Source organism: Cebus imitator, unplaced genomic scaffold, assembly GCF_001604975.1.
Source record: "Cebus imitator isolate Cc_AM_T3 unplaced genomic scaffold, Cebus_imitator-1.0 Scaffold225, whole genome shotgun sequence".
NCBI lineage: Eukaryota > Metazoa > Chordata > Mammalia > Primates > Cebidae > Cebus > Cebus imitator.
The window spans coordinates 1,533,459-1,551,572 of record NW_016107540.1 but is presented as its reverse complement, the minus strand read 5'-3'; positions in this window follow the sequence as shown (position 1 = coordinate 1,551,572).

Genomic DNA, 18,114 nt, shown 5'->3' with positions numbered 1-18,114 from the left:
ATAGATCCACTGACAGCTTACACTGTGCACCTGAAAAAGCTGCAAACACTCAAGGCCAGCCTGTGAAAGCAGCCCACAGGAAGACTGTACCCTGCAAAGCCACTGGGGCGGAGCTGCCCAAGACCACAGGAACCCACCTTTTGTATCAGTGTGACCTGGATGTGAGACATGGAGTCAAAGGAGAACATTTTGGAGTGCTATGATTTGACTGCCCTGCTGCATTTCAGACTTGCGTGCAGCCTGTAGTCGCTTTGTTTTTGTCAGATTTTCCCACTTGGAATGGTTGTATTTATCCAATACCAGTATCCCCATTGTATCTAGGAAGTAACTAACCTGCTTTTGATTTTACCAGCTCATAGACAAAAGGAATTTGGCTTTTCTTGGATGAGACTTTGGACTGTGGGCTTTAGAGTTAATGCTGAAATGTGTTCAGATGTTTCATCAATACACAAGAACAGGGACTGTTGGGAAGGCATGATTGGCTTTGAAATGTTAGGACATGAAATTTGGGAAGGGCCAGAGGTGCAATGGTATGGTTTGACTGTGTCCCCACACAAATCTTATCTTGAATTTCCATGTGTTGTAGGAGGGATCCAATGGGAGGGACCAAATGGGAGGTAACTGATTAGTGGGGGCAGGCCTTTCCATGCTGTTCTTGTGATAGTGAATAAGTCTCACAAGTTCTGATGGTTTTATAAGGGGAGTTTCCCTGCACAAGCTCTCTCTTTGCCTGCTGCCATCCATGTAAGATGTAACTTGCTCCTCCTTGCCTTCTGCCATGATTGTGAGGCTTTCCCAGCTACATGGAACTGTAGGTTCATTAAACCTGTTCCTATATAAATTTTTTTTTTCCCATTTATTTATTTTATTGTATTTTAGGTTTTGGGGTACATGTGAAGAACATGCAAAATTGTTGCATAGGAACACACATGGCAGTGTGATTTGCTGCCTTCCTCCCCATCACCTACATCTGGCATTTCTCCCCCTGCTATCCTCCCCCAGCTCCCCACCCCCCACCGTCCCTCCCCTATTTCCCCCCAACTGACCCCAGTGTGTAGTGCTCCCCTCCCTTTGTCCATGTGCTCTCATCGTTCAACACCCGCCTATGAGTGAGAACATGCGGTGTTTGATCTTCTGCTCCTCTGTCAGTTTGCTGAGAATGATGGTTTCCAGGTTCATCCATGTCCCCACAAAGGACCCAAACTCATCGTTTTTGATGGCTGCATAATATTCCATGGTGTATATGTGCCACATTTTCCCTATCCAGTCTATCGTCGATGGGCATTTGGGTTGGTTCCAGGTCCTTGCTATTGTAAACAGTGCTGCAATGAACATTCGTGTACACGTGTCCTTATAGTAGAACGATTTGTAATCCTTTGGATATATACCCAGTAATGGGATTGCTGGGTCAAATGGAATTTCTATTTCTATGTCCTTGAGGAATTGCCACACTGTCTTCCACAATGGTTGAACTATACTACAAGGCTACAGTAATCAAAACAGCATGGTACTGGTACCAAAACAGAGATATAGACCAATGGAACAGAACAGAGGTCTCGGAGGCAACACAACGTATCTACAACCATCTGATCTTTGACAAACCAGACAAAAACAAGCAATGGGGAAAGGATTCCCTGTTCAATAAATGGTGTTGGGAAAGCTGGCTAGCCATGTGCAGAAAGCAGAAACTGGACCCCTTCCTGACACCTTACACTAAAATTAACTCCAGATGGATTAAAGACTTAAACATAAGATCTAACACCATAAAAACCCTAGAAGAAAATCTAGGCAAAACCATTCAGGACGTAGGTGTAGGCAAGGACTTCATGACCAAAACACCAAAAGCATTGACAACAAAAGCCAAAATAGACAAATGGGACCTAATCAAACTCCACAGCTTCTGCACAGCAAAAGAAACAATCATTAGAGTGAATCGGCAACCAACAGATTGGGAAAAAATTTTTGCAGTTTACCCATCTGACAAAGGGCTGATATCCAAAATTTACAAAGAACTAAAGCAGATTTACAAGAAAAAAACTAACAAGCCCATTCAAAAGTGGGCAAAGGATATGAACAGACACTTTACAAAAGAAGACATACGTGAGGCCAACAAACATATGAAAAAATGCTCATCATCACTGGTCATAAGAGAAATGCAAATCAAAACTACATTGAGATACCATCTCACGCCGGTAAGAATGGCAAACATTAAAAAATCTGGAGACAGCAGATGCTGGAGAGGATGTGGAGAAGTAGGAACACTTTTACACTGTTGGTGGGAGTGTAAATTAGTCCTATATAAATTACCTTGTCTTGGGTATATCTTTATTAGAAGTGAGAAAATGGACTAATACAGGCACCAAACCTGAGATTTAAAAGAGAAGAAACCTCAGAATAAACCAAGCTGACTAAAAACAGAAAGAAAAATCTCTACACCTAGATGTATAATTTTCAAACTGCAGAAAACAAAATACAAAGAGAAAATTTTGAAAGAAACCAGAAGGTTAGAGAAGAAAAAAGATAAGAGCTAGAATGAAATTATCCTCCAAAACCATTCAACCAGGAAGTGAATGAAATGAAATATTTGAAGCTTTGAAAGAAAATAACAAAATCACCAACATAAAAATTATGTATCCACTGAAATAATCCTTCAAATGTGAAGAGGAAACCTCCTATTAGCTTCAAGATATGAAGAGATTAAAAGGCATCACTCCTGCCCTCAAATAAGGAAAGAGCTGAACAAACTGAAAATCAATGACTTCTCAGATCCATCAGAAATCAAGGTCATAGGACAAACTGCCACTCCAAAATCTGGAGAAACAGATGAACACAGAGAAGGATAGTGAAGATCTGCTTCCAGCAGTAATGAAAAATATCCTAAAACCAATAAGTGGTAGGAAAAGAGAATGATAATTGTGATGAATTACTGAACACTGAATGTAGATTAGCTTGAAGTAAAAACTCTCTGAGGGCCTAGGCTGAGGAGTGCCCCACATTTCATGAGTTTTATCAAACATGGTTCTCACAGCCTTCCTTAATGAACAGCAGAAAAAAATCTACTTGTGTTTTGGGCGTGAGGGGGAGAAAAAGCATTTTGAAATACTCCAGAACATTCTAAGTAACAGAAGTCTTCTCTATAGAGAAACTATTTTACCAGAACCTTATATGACCTGGAAAAACATCAATTAGGCAATTCCAATATCTTCTATTACCTCTCACATAAGCGGAGAAAAACTTAAAAAAACAACAATTAGAGTAAAATAAAACCTCCGTCACTTGAAGTTAGAGCAGATATTCAACACAGACCAACTTCTAGTCTGACAAACAGAAAGTAGGAACACTCAAAGCCTAATGACCTGACATATTGTGTCTGGCTTCCAACACACACTGCAAAGCTGCAAGGCAAGAAAATATACAGGCTGGAGAAGCAAACAAGCATCAGTACCAGCATCAAGTATGGCAGAAACTTTGGAAATATTAGACCAGGAATTTAAAATAATGAGGACTAATGTATTAAGGGGTCTAATAGAAACAGTCATTTATACACAAGAACATATGGATAATAGATGGATACAGATGGAAAATTTAAGAAACATACAAAAGAAAATGCCAGACAACAAAAACACTGTAGCAGAGAGGAAGACTTCCTAGAATGGATTCGTTTTTACACTGAATCTGAACATATGTAATAGAAACTTCCCAAATTGAAATACAGAAACAAAATTAAAAATATACCAGAATACCCCAAAACTGAGAGATTATTATAAAAGGTATAAATAGGTATAATAGGAGTAATAGAAAAAGAAGAAACAAAAGAAATATTTGAATTAATAATGACTGAAATTAAAAAAAAATAAATGACAAACAATAAACCACAGATCCAGGAGGCACAGAGAAAACCATGCAGGGTGAATAATGAAAAAATTTTCATCTAGACGTATCATAGTCAAGCTGCATGAAACAAACGACAAAGAAAAAGTCTTGAAGGAAGTCACATGGGGAGAAGGGGACAATTCCCCCATAGAAGAACAGGAATAAGAATTATATATGACTTCCCACCTGAAACCACATAAGTCAGAAGAAAGTGGAGTGAAATACTAAAAATCGTTGAATGAGAAAACAAAACTGCAAGACACCAATTTAGAATTCTGTACTCTGTTATTATTCTTCAGAAGTGAAGAAGAAATAAAAACTTTCTCAAAAAAGTAAAAATTCACGGAATGTGTTATCAGTAGACGTGCCTGTCTCACCACATTATCTCCAACATTGTACTAGAAGTCTTAGTGCATGAAATAAGAAAAATAGAGGGAATGAAAGTTATACTAATTAGAAAGAAAAATACCTGTCTTTGTTCTTTGATGGTCTAATTATAGTTATAACTATAATCATCTATGCAGAAAATCCCAAAGAATTCACAAAAAAACTGCTAGAACTTGTGATTATAGCAAGGTCATAGGATGCTAGGTTAATATACAAAAGTTAATTGCTTTCAAATATAATAGCAATGAATAATTCGTATTTGAAATTAAAAGTACTATTTAATGTAGCTCCAAAACTTAAATACCTAGACGTAAGTAAATGAAAATTTGTATAAAGTCGATATACATAAAACTACAATACTCTGAGGAAAGTAAAGAAATTAAGTTATGTGAGAGATATTGTGTACTCGTTGACTGGAACACTGAATATTATTAAGATGTCAACTGACCGTTCTTAAGTCAATCTATAGATTCTATGTTTTCCTACTCAACGTCTCAGCCAGTTGTTTTGTGGATATTGACATAATAATCGTTAAATTTATATGGGAAGTCATAAGACTCAGATTTGCCAATACAATACTGAAGAAGAACAAAGTTGGAAGACTGTCACTACCCTAATTTAAGACAAACTGTAAAGCTACCGCAATCAAGTCATGTGGTATTGGTGAAAAATAAATACGTAGATAAATATAACAGAATACAGAATACAAAAATGAAACCACACAGACACAGTGAACCAATCGGTGAAAAAGGAGCGGAGGCAATTTAGTAGAAAAAATAAGTCTTTTCAAAAAACAGTGTAGAGACAGCTGGATGTGTATATCCAAAATAATATGATCAGACACAAACCTTACACAACCTGACACAAACATTAACTCAAAAAGGATCATGGACCTAAATATAGAATGTAAAACTGTAAAGCTCATAGAAGAAAACATAAAGAAAAAAAATCTATGTGACTTTTAACTAGGTGGGAATTCTTAATAGCACAATCCAAAAAGAAAAATATTATAATAATAATATAGACTTCATTAAAATTAAAAACTTCTGCTCTGTGAAAAATGTTAAGATAATTATTAAAACACAAGCATAGAAAAGGAGAAATATTTTCAAGTCACACATCTGAGAAAGGATTTATACTGAAATATGCAAGAAGTCTCCAAGATGAACAATTAAAATCAAATGACCCAATAACTTAATGAAGAAAAATACAAATAGACTGAATGAACACAAAAATGAAACTTAAAATGACTTGTCTTTAGGAAATTGCAAACTAAAACCTTAATGAGAAACCTGTACCATCCATTATAATGCCTACAATCTAAAAAAAACCTGACAATACCAACTGCTGTGGAGAATTCAGGACAATAGAAACTCTCATTCTTTTCTGGTGGAATGCACAATGGTACAGTCACTGAGGAAGGCAGAGAGTTTCTAAAAACGCTAAACATAGTATTACCATGCTATCTAGCAATTGAACTCCTATATATTTACCCAATTGATTTCAAAACTTATTTCCACACCCAAGCCTGTATATGAATTTTTACAGTAGCTTTATTTATAATTGCCAAAACTTCAAAGCAATCAAGGCAGACTTCAAGAGATGAATGAGCCTGGTGCAGTGGCTCACGCTTGTAATCCCAGCACTTTGGGAGGCCAAGATGGGCAGATCACTTGAGGCCAAGAGTTCAAGACCACCCTGGCCAACATGGCAAAACCCTGTGTCTACAAAAAATTTAAAAAATTAGCAGGGCACGATGGCACATGTCAGTAAACCCAGCTACTCAGGAAGCTGAGACAGGAGAATTGCTTGAACCCTAGAGGTGGAAGTTGCAGTGAGCTGAGATTGCACCATGACACTCCAACTCCAGCTTGGGTAACAAAACAAGACTCTGTCTCAAAAAAGAGAGAGATAGAGAGAGAGATGAATGAATACATAATTTTCTTACAAATATAGAATGGAATATTATTCAGTAATAAAAAGAAATGAGCTATCAAGTCATGAAAATTAGTGGATGAATCTTAAATGTACATTATTAAGTGAAAGAAACCAATCTGAAAAGGCTATGTACCATATACCAATTATATGGTATTCTAGAAAATAAAAATTATAGAGACAGTAAGATCGGTGGTCGCTAGAGATAAAGGCAGAGAAGTATTGAATGAGTGAATAACGGTATTTTTAGGGTGATGAAACTATTCTTGCTGGGAATGCTCTGAACCCCTCTTTTGTGACTGAGCAACCCCAAGCTTCTGGAAGAATTGGCGAAACCCAAGCTACCTGAAATACCAAGAAGAAATTGTTGTTGACTTTTAACCCGTAAATTCTCTTAGAAATTGGTTTCCCCGAAATGAGTTATTTGCTTTGTGATGCTTCTTACTGTGTCGATTATATTTGAGAAAATGCAGGAAATGTGAAATGCTGAGATGAGACTTATAACTTTGGCTTTGCTGAGCTGCATCTTGTAACTTTGGCTCTGCTGAACTGTTCTGGTAAAAACAGGAACTCTGTGAAAGGGACTAACCACATAGCTTGACTGCCGGAGAGACATGACAGCATGTAACAGGCTTCTCGTTGCAGAGAGCCTATAAACGGACGTGTAATGGAGAGGCTTATTACCTGGATTCCTTTCAGGAAAGGCATATTGATTATGGCCCCGGAAAGGGAATGCAACCCTTATGGAGAGCCTATAAATGGACACACGAGGTGCGTCTGTCTCTGTGGTTGAGAGGAGGATGTAAAAGTCTTTCTTCTCCCACTGCTCCTCCAGGCCTGCGTGGAGGCCCCTCCTCTTTGTGGTCAGGCTGGTTGTCCTGTGTCAGATCCTGTTCCCCTTGTCGCTGTGAGCCCAATATGTTCTTGCTGATAATGAGAAGTTTATGTTTAACCTCTATTCTTGCTAAGGTGTATGGTTTCTATGCTGACACACAGAAAGTTATCTTGACATTGTTCTGCTTTTATAATACCACGTTGTGATTTTTGTGTACCAGTTTTTGCAAACGTATTCTTTTTGTATAATTATCACTGAAACTTTGCGTAACTTCACCCCTACTCCAGTACGATAAACAACTGAGGTTTTCAGGGGAATGTCAGCCATCCATGGAGCAGCATTATATGGTGTCTCCCCTGGGCCCAGCTTAAAGGAAAACTTTCTCCTTGTCTCTCTTTCTTTTTCACCGACCAATCGATCACTTTGAGAGATCTTAAACCCACGTTGATGTATTGGGAGCTGGTCTCGCCAATATATTCTCAATGTTTTATGAGCCCAATAATGGTGGGCTCATGACACCAACTATTTCCTAAGTACCCATAGCACAATATGTGTACATTAATGTATTACAATTTAAAAAATCCACTTAGGAATTTGGGAAACCCTAGGATGGACTGTATAGTGTGACACACAATCTGACTGGGTCACAGATGTATGCAACAATCTCACTGAAGGATTTGAAGAAGTGCTGTCCCAAGTAACTTTGGTATTGAGTGGAAGTCAAAGATAACAGCAGAGAAGCACAAAGGCTGAAAAAACTTCCTTCCCACAGGGTTCTGGGTTAACGATTCTTATGGTGCTATACATATATACTGGAATTAAACATTTAAGTAAATGCCTATTGTTGGGAGCCACGTTTTTTCCTGTTCAAATGTACACTTACAGATAAGCAAAAGGAAAAGTGTGTAGTGATCGTTTTGAAAATGGAATAGTTGAGAAATCAGGGTAAACCAATGCACAGCTTAATATAGATACAAGTGGTTACATAAAAAAAAGTGTATGTATAGTTGTCTATCTATATAACTAGTATACACATATTATACTTGTGCTGTCAACCGAGATGGCGTAGAAGCAGTGACACCCTACAAGCCAAGAACACACCTGACACTCAAACCTTGGTTTCTAATTCCACTCACCAGGAAGAAGAATGAGGACACTTTGGAGAAATGACTGAGTATAGGACTGGTGCAGTAAATATATAAGATAAGCCTGGTGTGTTTCAGCTCCCAGAAAGTAAGAAAACACTTAAAATAACTAAATAATTATGAAACATCCACAATGATGGGCAAATGTCACAAGATCGCAGGTGTCAACTGAAAGGGCTCTTAGTGGCCAAAGCTGGAAAATTTTGAGCCAAAAAAAAAAAGTAGTATTGGATTGTAATGCAAGGCATAAAAGAAATGATATAGAAGTATGTATTGACATAAAGAAATGATTAAATAAATGAGTAGAAAAGATAAATCTCCCATGCAGAAAAGTAATTTACATAGATAATTCACTCTCAGTGAGGTGGAACGTCTCTCTTCAGTGTAAAGTTCTTGCCTCACGTGGGAACTCTTCCTAAGCAGCAAAGCAAAGAAGGTGGAAAAGGGGTAACTTCAACGACGAATCCTAACACTACCTCAAGATTGATGGTAAAGGTTCACATTAATGGTGAGTCATATTGATGATATGTATCCTTGATATAAAGTCATGAGTGTGATACTTTACTGCTGTATGTATTTTGAGTCTTCTTCAAAACATATTTCCATAGTCTAATTATGATAAAGAACGTTCTTTTAAATTCCAACATAGAGACATTCTTCAAAATACGTCGCCAGTATTCCTTAGAATTTTCAAGCTAAATACCTTTTTAGAATTCTGAGAAACCATCATAGCCAAGAGAAGCCTAATGTAACCTAATGACTAAATGCAATGTGATCTCTGGATGAAATACAGTAGCAGAAAAGGACAAGGAAAACAGAAGATCTGAATAAAGTATGGGACTCAGTTAATTTTAAAAATAAAGATCTCATGTAAAGTAGAGACGGACTAATAGAGTACTTGCTAATGAAAGGAATCGTGGTAGAAAGTGGTCTAGGTAGTCAATATTTAATCCATCCCAGACTAGTGTCAGTGAGCAGGTAAAACAGCCAGATTAACAAAATCAGTATACATCCTTGCTTCCTTGCGATTTTCCTGTGAGATATTGCACTGAATTTGCCTTTTTGTTTCTATTCTTGACATCATTCTATCGTTCACTCTGAGGTCAGTTTTTAAACCATAAATCATATCACATGTCCTGTGCTCCAACACCTCCAGTGGCTTTCTGTTTTACTCCCAAACTATGCAAAGTATTTATGTGGCCCGCAAAGCGATGAGAGGAGAGGCTCTGGCTCATCTCTGGTCTGACTCCTGCCTCACTTCCTCCAGACAGCTCCATTCCAGCTACACTTCCCTCATTGTCTGGCCTTGTAAAGGCCAAGCCTTCTTCTGCTTTGAAGTCTTTGACTTTACCCTTTCTTCTCCCAGTAAAGAGCCTTTGGATATTTGCATTCTGGATATTATTCACCTCTTTCAGCCTTCTCCAAAAACAAGAAGCCTTCTCCTCATCCTCTATTACTCTACTCTGCTTCCCTTCCAGAGCAGTTACCATCTCCTTATGTTGTTGTATTGCATATTTATTTTTATTGTCTGTTTTCCTAATTAGATCATCTCCTTAAGGGCAGGGGATTTTTGTTTTCTTCTTCATTAATACACATTCAGTATCTAAAATGATGCTTTGCACCCTATACATCACAAGGTGATGGCTTCTGTCTAACTTGCCAAAGCATGAAACATGTCTGTTGTGTGATTGTCCTGTGCTGAGAACTTTACACAGATAAGACACTCATGCTGATTTGAGGAAGTGCCACTTATTAGATGAAACATAAATCTTAGCAATGTACTAGATGTACCAAAATACCACTGGATCACAGAAAAAAGGCACTTAGTGTAGTAGTGTCAGGCAGGATTTCTGGAAGAAAGTCTCAAACGAGTACAGAAAGAAAGACAAACAAATAAAATCTCCCTTTCTTCATTCGTAAGCTTAAATATAACTGTATTGAAAATTTTCCTCTTTCTGTACAACAAAAAAATCTGATAAACTCATTCAAAATAAGAAAATAAGAAATTAAAAAATTCAATTTATTACTCTGCAAACATAAATTTGCATTTCAGCAGGGTCTAAAACTTATTAAAATTATTATTATTAAGACAAAAATTCCAGTACAGAATTGTTCCACTGAAAGGTAGCCTTCTTGAAACATCCAAATAATGGGTTGTGTTATTTTCTCCATTAAGACCTAATCACACTTCTGCATTGAATTAATTTATTTCAAACAAATGCATATTTTATTTTCATTCTACCTACAGGTGTCCACCCATCATCATGTAAGATAAGGGCATGGAGAATGAATAATAAAGAGGTCTTAGTCACAATGAGAAAGATATAGCTAAGTGAGGTTAAAAGGATGAAGAAACTGGTGGCCGTCATGACATCTGAATATTAGTAGTCTTGATAATTTACACAGGTCAAGATATTGCACAGAAGACAAAAGTGCCAAAGAAAGAAAAGTCACTTTTCTGTATGGAAATTCATGAAGGTTTACATTGCACTATTATTAAAATCAATCAACCAGCAGAAAAATGGAGATGGTCAACCACGAATAGATGAGCAGTAGGAAGAAGACACAGAGTTCTTAGGGAAAATTAATTAAGAGGTTTACTTGTGGCTGTAATAGATAACTAGTTGTGGGAAAATATTTCTGCTGAGATGCAAACATAATGTAATATATATATCCTAGAAGGCAATGGGGACCTGATGAAGCTTATGGGGCTTTGAGGGACCAAGATCTTTGCGACCTGGGGAAAGGTGAGCCTATATTTTGTAGCCATCTTCCCTGAGTATATTTTCTAATTCTGAGCATATAAATAGAGGCAAAACATACAGTTAGAGGATCACCTTTCTGAAACAAAGAAACCAACTAAAATTCTGGCAGTCTGGGAGGCTTCGCAGACAAATTCAGTGATTTTAGAAGAGAAAAACAGAGACATCAGTCCAATTCTCTGTTGTTACTTGCCAAAAGTTAAAACTGGATTGGCTAGGATGATAAAGGGCAAAGCAGAAAAATCTAAAGAACACTGGAATTTATAGCAGTCTTATGATATTGGAGAAACAAATATCAGAGGTCAGGATATACAGCAGTTGGGTTAAGGACAGGAAGCATCCCATGCTCTCAGTTGGAAAACTGAGGAAGCCTCACAATAGCAGGAGAGGAGGCACAGGTGAAAAAAAAATATGTTATCAGAACTGCAGCACTATGTTAAATTAGTTCCATCTAGCCTAATATTTCTACCAGGCAGAGGACAAGTAAAGCATCTTTGGGGAAAAAAATGTATCATTGAGAGCCTCTTCAATTTGTAAACAATATCTGTCACTGTACAAATTGTATACAAGAGACATGACATTGTGAAAATTGTGGTTTAGCATGGGCAAAAGTCAGGCTCTGGCTTGAGATACTGTAGCTAGGTGGAGAATTAGCCAAGCAAAGAAAGAGAATGTCCTGAGGGAAGTGGGAACGATTTTATTGTAAAATGTTTCTAAATAGTTAAGCAGCTGTTAAATGAGTGCAAGGTAATAAAGAAGGCACAGAACTATGTATAAAGTTGGTCCTCATCATTCATGAATTTTATGTGTGCAAATTCACCTACTTGCTGAAATTGATTTGTTACTCCAAAATCTATACTTTCAGTGCTTTTGAGGTCGTTTGTCCACACATGCAGAGCGGGGAAAAATTTGGAGCCACTCAATATGCACGTTCTCAGCTGAGCCTGAGCAAAGTGGACACTGCGTTCTTGCCTCAACTTTCATATGATAAACAAGTGTCTAGGCAGGGCACTGCATGGCTGCAGTGGTTCACACCTGTAATCCTAACAATTTGGGAGGCCGACGCAGGAGGATCACTTGAGGTCAGGAGTTGGAAAACAGCCCAGCCAGCATACTGAAACCCCATTTCTACTAAATAAATAAATAAATAAATAAATAAATAAATAAATAAATAAGTTGCTGGGCGTGGTGGTGGATGCTTGTAATCCCAGCAACTTGGGAGGATGAGGCAGGAGAACTGCTTGAACCCGGGAGGTGTAGTTTGCAGTGAGCCAAGATCTCGCCACTGCACTCGAGTCTGGGTGACAGAGGGAGACTTCATCTCAAAAAATTAAATTAAATAAATAAACAAATAAGTATCCATTTCAAGTCCACTTAGCGCCACATTTTTAAATTTTTGTGCTTCTTGTTGTTGATTTTGCCATTTACAATTTTCCTAAGTATAGTGCTGAAGGGTTGTCTAGTGTTCCTAAGGGCAAGAAGGCTGTGATGTGTCTTATGAAGAAAATACCTTTTAGAAACACTTCACTTATATATGACTTATAGGACTGTTGGCCGCAAGTCCAGTGTTAACAGATTATCAATATATATTAGATAAGGTGTCTGTAAACAGAAAAACACAAAAAGAGGATATCTTGATTAGCTGATAAAAATGTAGTGACCAGAAGCTCACAGGAGCTCAATCCTGAGTTTTCCCCAGAAGCATGACAGTGTTTTTGGAAAGCTGAGTTCTGCAGCAATAAAGAGGTTGTGGGTAAGGTATGGAAGGCTGAGTAGCTCTCCAGAGAACTGAGTAGCCAGTGGCACAAAGGGCAGTCAGTCTCCACATAATTCTAATGCAATGGCAACCATACTAGACCTATTTTTATCAAAATGGCTCAAAATCTACATTTGCATGTTGTCCAGGAAGATAGGGTCTGTGTGGTCAGGCATTGTTTAATGACAGGGATATGTTCTAGGAAATGTATCATTAAGCAATTTCATCATTGTGTGAACACTACGGAATGTACTTACATAATCACAGATGCGAGAGCCTGCTACACACCTAGGCTGGATTATGCAGCCTATTGCTCCCAGGCTACAAACTAGCACAGCAATTGCAACACAATGCCAAATACTGGTGTCTAAACATACCTAATCATAGAAAAGACACAGTAAAAGTATGTATTATAATCTTATGGGGCCATCATCACTGTATGTCATCTGGTGTTGACCAAAATGTTGTCAGGCAGCATATAACTGTAATCACTAACAGGATATTTAAGTTGAAATGGTCACCAGGTGACGACTTCAAAGAATAAAACATATTGACAAACGGAGAAGACAAAGGGAGTGAACAATAAATACCTCAGTCTATGGCTCATTCTAACAGTTGGGTGGAGGATTCTTTAGTTAAGAACACTTGGACTGTATCGGGTGTTAAGAATAGAGAGCTTGAGGATCATGGCTGCAGAGTGCGTTCTGAACCACAAAAAAAAGCAATCTCAATAGAATGGTGATGGCGGAAATGAGATTGTCATTAGTGAAGGATCAAATTAGTAATGAAAAGGGATACACAGGGAGAGTTTAGACTTGTGGGAGGCAGGAGGGAAATTTGACAGGAACGCATGTGAAAGAGTTTTACCTAGAAGCAGTGTTAAGAGAGTATGTTTTCTCAACATGAAAAGGAGGGAAAATATTTTTAGACAAAAAATATAAAGTAGAAAGATATGGTACATTATTCCATGGAGATGGGAGAGGAGAGAATCAAAAGCAAATTGCACTGCTATGGCAATAAGCAGAGATTTGCCACTTCTACAATGAGGAAGAAAGATAAACGCCTGGAGAATAAAAAGGAAATGAATAAAAAAGAAAGAAAAAGATAAATGTAACAGAAATAATAGAAGCGAGCTATTCTGTGTATCAATACAGAAATTTCAAGGTGGCTGTCAATAATGTTCAGAACATTTATTTTTGAAAATATATTAGTAGCAATCTATTAGGCTTTTATTGCATGTTAGACAGTGTGACTGGCTTGAATAATAAAGTTATTAAATGGAAACTGGTCTTGGCTGTCAAGTTGCTTAGAGCACATTTAGCAGGAAGATAAGAGAGGCAAGTTCAAGGTGATTTGGAACAGAAGGGCCGGTGTTACAGGGAGCTGCCCCTCAAGTAGCTTGGGGGAGGAGTCCAAAAGAAGGTGAGTCTTAAAATGTGTTCAGAAGAGAAATAAATAAAGCAAAGGGCAAATAAAATTCTAGGCAGAGGATAGGCAGAGGCAGGGAGGTATGAGAAAGCCAGGATAAGTTGAGACATTGAAAGAGCTAAAAAATCGAAAAGCAGAATCTATGAGTGTCTAAAAAACATCAGATGGGATAAGCGGAAGCCAGATAATGGCACTGGAGAGTGATATGATGGATTTCGTTTTTATTTTAGAAACATCATACAGATGGTAGATTGTAGAATGCCATTTATCTCCAGAGTGACAAAGGAACCAGAGCTACCACCCGGGAGGGGAGAGTGGAAGCAGGCTGGGAACATGAAGGCAGTGGAAAATATTTTGAACATCTGCTAAAAGAAGAGATATAATGAGTAAATCAGAGATGAGGAAAATTATTCTCAAGTATCTCTAAGACCCTGGCCAAAGTTGCTTAGCATGAGATTATGGTGAAGCTAGTCATCATAAGCATGGAAAAAAAAAAAAACAGCCTGGACTGAGCAGCAAAGCAGTAAGAAAGATAAAATATTGTTGAATTATTGTGCATGAGATCTGTCTTATTGACTTTGTGGGCAAAGGACAATGAAAGACGTTAATTAGGGCACAATTAAATTGGTAAACCTAGAATTCTATTATGGGTAGTGGGCTCAGAACCAGGAGAGAAGATGATCTGATGAGATCACTTTCTTAACTAGTGCAGAATGAAATAAAAGAGAGAGAGAGATGAAATAATTAGTTAAGAGAACCTTAGAGTTCAAAAAACTCAGAGGTGGATTAATTCCTAGTAATAATAAGGCTTGGAGTGTAAGTCACTGATAGTCAATAAAGTGTGCTGAGTTGAAGGTCAAAAGGAGTGAGTCAGGAAAGCTGGATAATTAAATTCAGAATGGGGGAGAAAACTGGGCAGTGCAATTATTGATTAGAATACCAGATCATGTCACCTATCAGAAGGCCACGTTGACAAATCATTTTCTTTTCTTTTTTAAATGAGAGGCTACTTGAAAAAGTGTTTAAGGAATCAAAATTTGACTCAGTAAGAAAGTAATATGACAGAACTTGGGGATAATTTTTGACTTGAGTTTTAGCAAGTTGGAGACATGGTAGATTTAGTTTGAAGTTTTATTCTATAAAATTTTCTTCAGAGAAATTATTAAAACTATGAATTAAAGTAAAACAAAGGCCTCCCCTCATTTTTCCCATTTGTGTGTTTTGTATTATATTAAATATCATTGGCACTATTTATATGTTCGAAGCTTAAGGAATATCATCCACAGATTGTTATCTCTTAAAAACTGAAAACTCATTTTCTGGAATGGACCATGGTGTACTAAATGCTCAATCAATGCTTGTGGAACAAATGAATTAGTCTTAGAATTAAACTCAAGGAATATAGAATTAAATCTCTATTTTGTTTTTTCCTACCTTGTGATCATTGACGAATTGAATTTTCAGTTTCAATTCTTTACATATAATATTGATTATATAATAATAAAACATAAGGCTATATTGGGAAGATAGAAAAATAAAATATTAACATCTCATAATTATAATTATTAAATGAATTTACCTGAATTTAACGCTTCTTTTTTTGTGATGTGTAGTGTTCAGTAACCTTTTTAGGGGTAATTGAGACCTGATATTTTTAATGTGATAGCTTTTTCTTCTGCACTAGCAATTGGTGATGCAAATCCTTTTCCAGTGTTAATCATAAGCAATCCCTTTTTTGTTCATTGCATTTAAAAAAGAAATATAATTTTCAAGTAGTCAGAGTACAGATTGTAAGCATGTATCTCTTAAAAGTTTTACATATACTTCTAGAACCATCACTGAGATTGTGATATAGAACATTTTTATCTCCCCAGAAAAGTTTGTCCTGTACTTTTCTAGCCAATGACACCTCAGCCAGAGTAGTATAACCCTGTAGTTACTTTTAATGCCTTTGAGATTCATCCCAGTTGTTAACTTTATCAGTAGCTCGTTCTTTTAAAATTGTTCTTTAGTATTGCATTGTACAAATAATAGACCTTTATGTATCCTATTGTTGATAGATACTGGAGCAGTTTCCCACAGTGCTATAAAGAATGTGCTTTCACCAGTCATTCTGTAAGCATATTTACAAAGGAAGTAGAAAATATTTTAAACACAATGGTAATGAAATTTTAAGGCATGCTAAAAATTGAGTGTCTCATCTAAACTATGCTGAGAGTTAATTTATAGCCTTAAATACAAACGTAAAAAAAAAATGAAAGCCTAAAAGCAAACAATCTAAATATCTACCCCAAGAAAGAAAAATCAACAAGCAGGGCATGAAATCTATAAGAAGTAGTATTAATAGGGTTGTCAAATAAAATACAGGATACTCTGGTCCAATTGAATTTCAGATAAACATAATCTATCAGTGTAAGAAAGTGTCAAATAGTGGATGGGATATTGATACTAGGGAAAATGGCATATCTGAATTCATATTTTACATGTGCATCCTGTTCTCTTTTATCCCCTGTCTTATATCCCTGAGCTGAAAGCTAGTCACTATGGTAAAGGTAATAATAATGAAATGAGAAACCAGTCTATAATAAAGGCATCAATAAAGATACATTTTGTTCTCTGAAAACACTAATAAAATTGATAACACCTGAGAATATCAGAGAGGACACACACAAAAGTACACAATATAAGACATAAAAAATAGAACATCACTGTAGATATTAATGACATAGAAATTAGAAGAATACTGTGGTCTACTTTATGCCCATTTATTCAAAATCTTAGATAAAATTACAGAATTACTAAAAGAAATTATAATAAGAAACAAAATATGAATGAAATGTTTGCATTTCGTTTTTTAACATAACACTTATTAAAATTCAAACCATAATTAAATAACATTACTCAAAATGTAAAGCACAGATGAATCTTATGAAATATTTAAAAGAGAAATAACACAAATCTTAAGCAAACCCTTTCACAAACAAGAAAAAGAAGACATCCTAATTTATTTTTTGAGTACAAAAAGAATTTGACACCAAAATCAGACATGAATACAGGAAAGAATATTTCAATTTCTGGCTTATTTATGGACTTGGATGAAAACATCAAAAAATAGCAAATATAATCAGTATATCAATGAAAAGAGTATAAAAAGAATACTGTGTGATAGTCAAGTTCATTTTGCTTTAGGGATTCTGGTTTAACTTCAGGATATTAGTGTAACAAAACAAAGGGAAACAGGTGATACAATTTTCTTAATGGGGTCTCACTGTGTTGGCCAGGTTGGAGTGCAGTGGTGCCAGCTTGGCTCACCATAACCTCCACCTCCAGAGTCCATGCAATTCTCCTGCCTCAGCCTCCCGAGTAGCTGAAAATACAGGCGACTGTCAACACACCTGGCTAATTTTTGTGCTTCTAGGAAAGACAGGGTTTCCCCATGTGGGCTAGGCTGGTCTCGAACCCCTGACCTCACACTTGAGATCAGGAGGTCTGCCCACCTCCGCCTCCAAAAGTGCTGGGATTACAGATGTCAGCCACCATGCCAGTCCACAAGTGATACAATTATGTCAATAGATGTTAATAAAACTGCAAAACGAGGATGGTTTAATATACAAAAGAAGAAGAGTGAACATGTTTTGTTAAAAATGTCAATATGTTTCTGCTGAGAACAAAAGAGTGTTCCCCACAATTATTGGAAGCTTCTAAAAAATATAATAAGGCATGAAAAGGAGCTCAACAGGTTTAGAAATGAAACAATGGAATCCTATTACATGGAACATATATTTACCTACTGAAAAAAGAATCCATAAATTTTAGACAAGTGAGTTCATCCAGTGTGCTTCCTGATGGGACTGGATGAAAACTACATAACATCACTTCATTTTTAGTTTTTCCGATTATTTTTCACCTGCATCTAATCACAGACAAATCTAAAACATAGGGGATTCTGCAGATAAACATGTCTGCATACTTTTCCAATATGTCAGAAAAAAG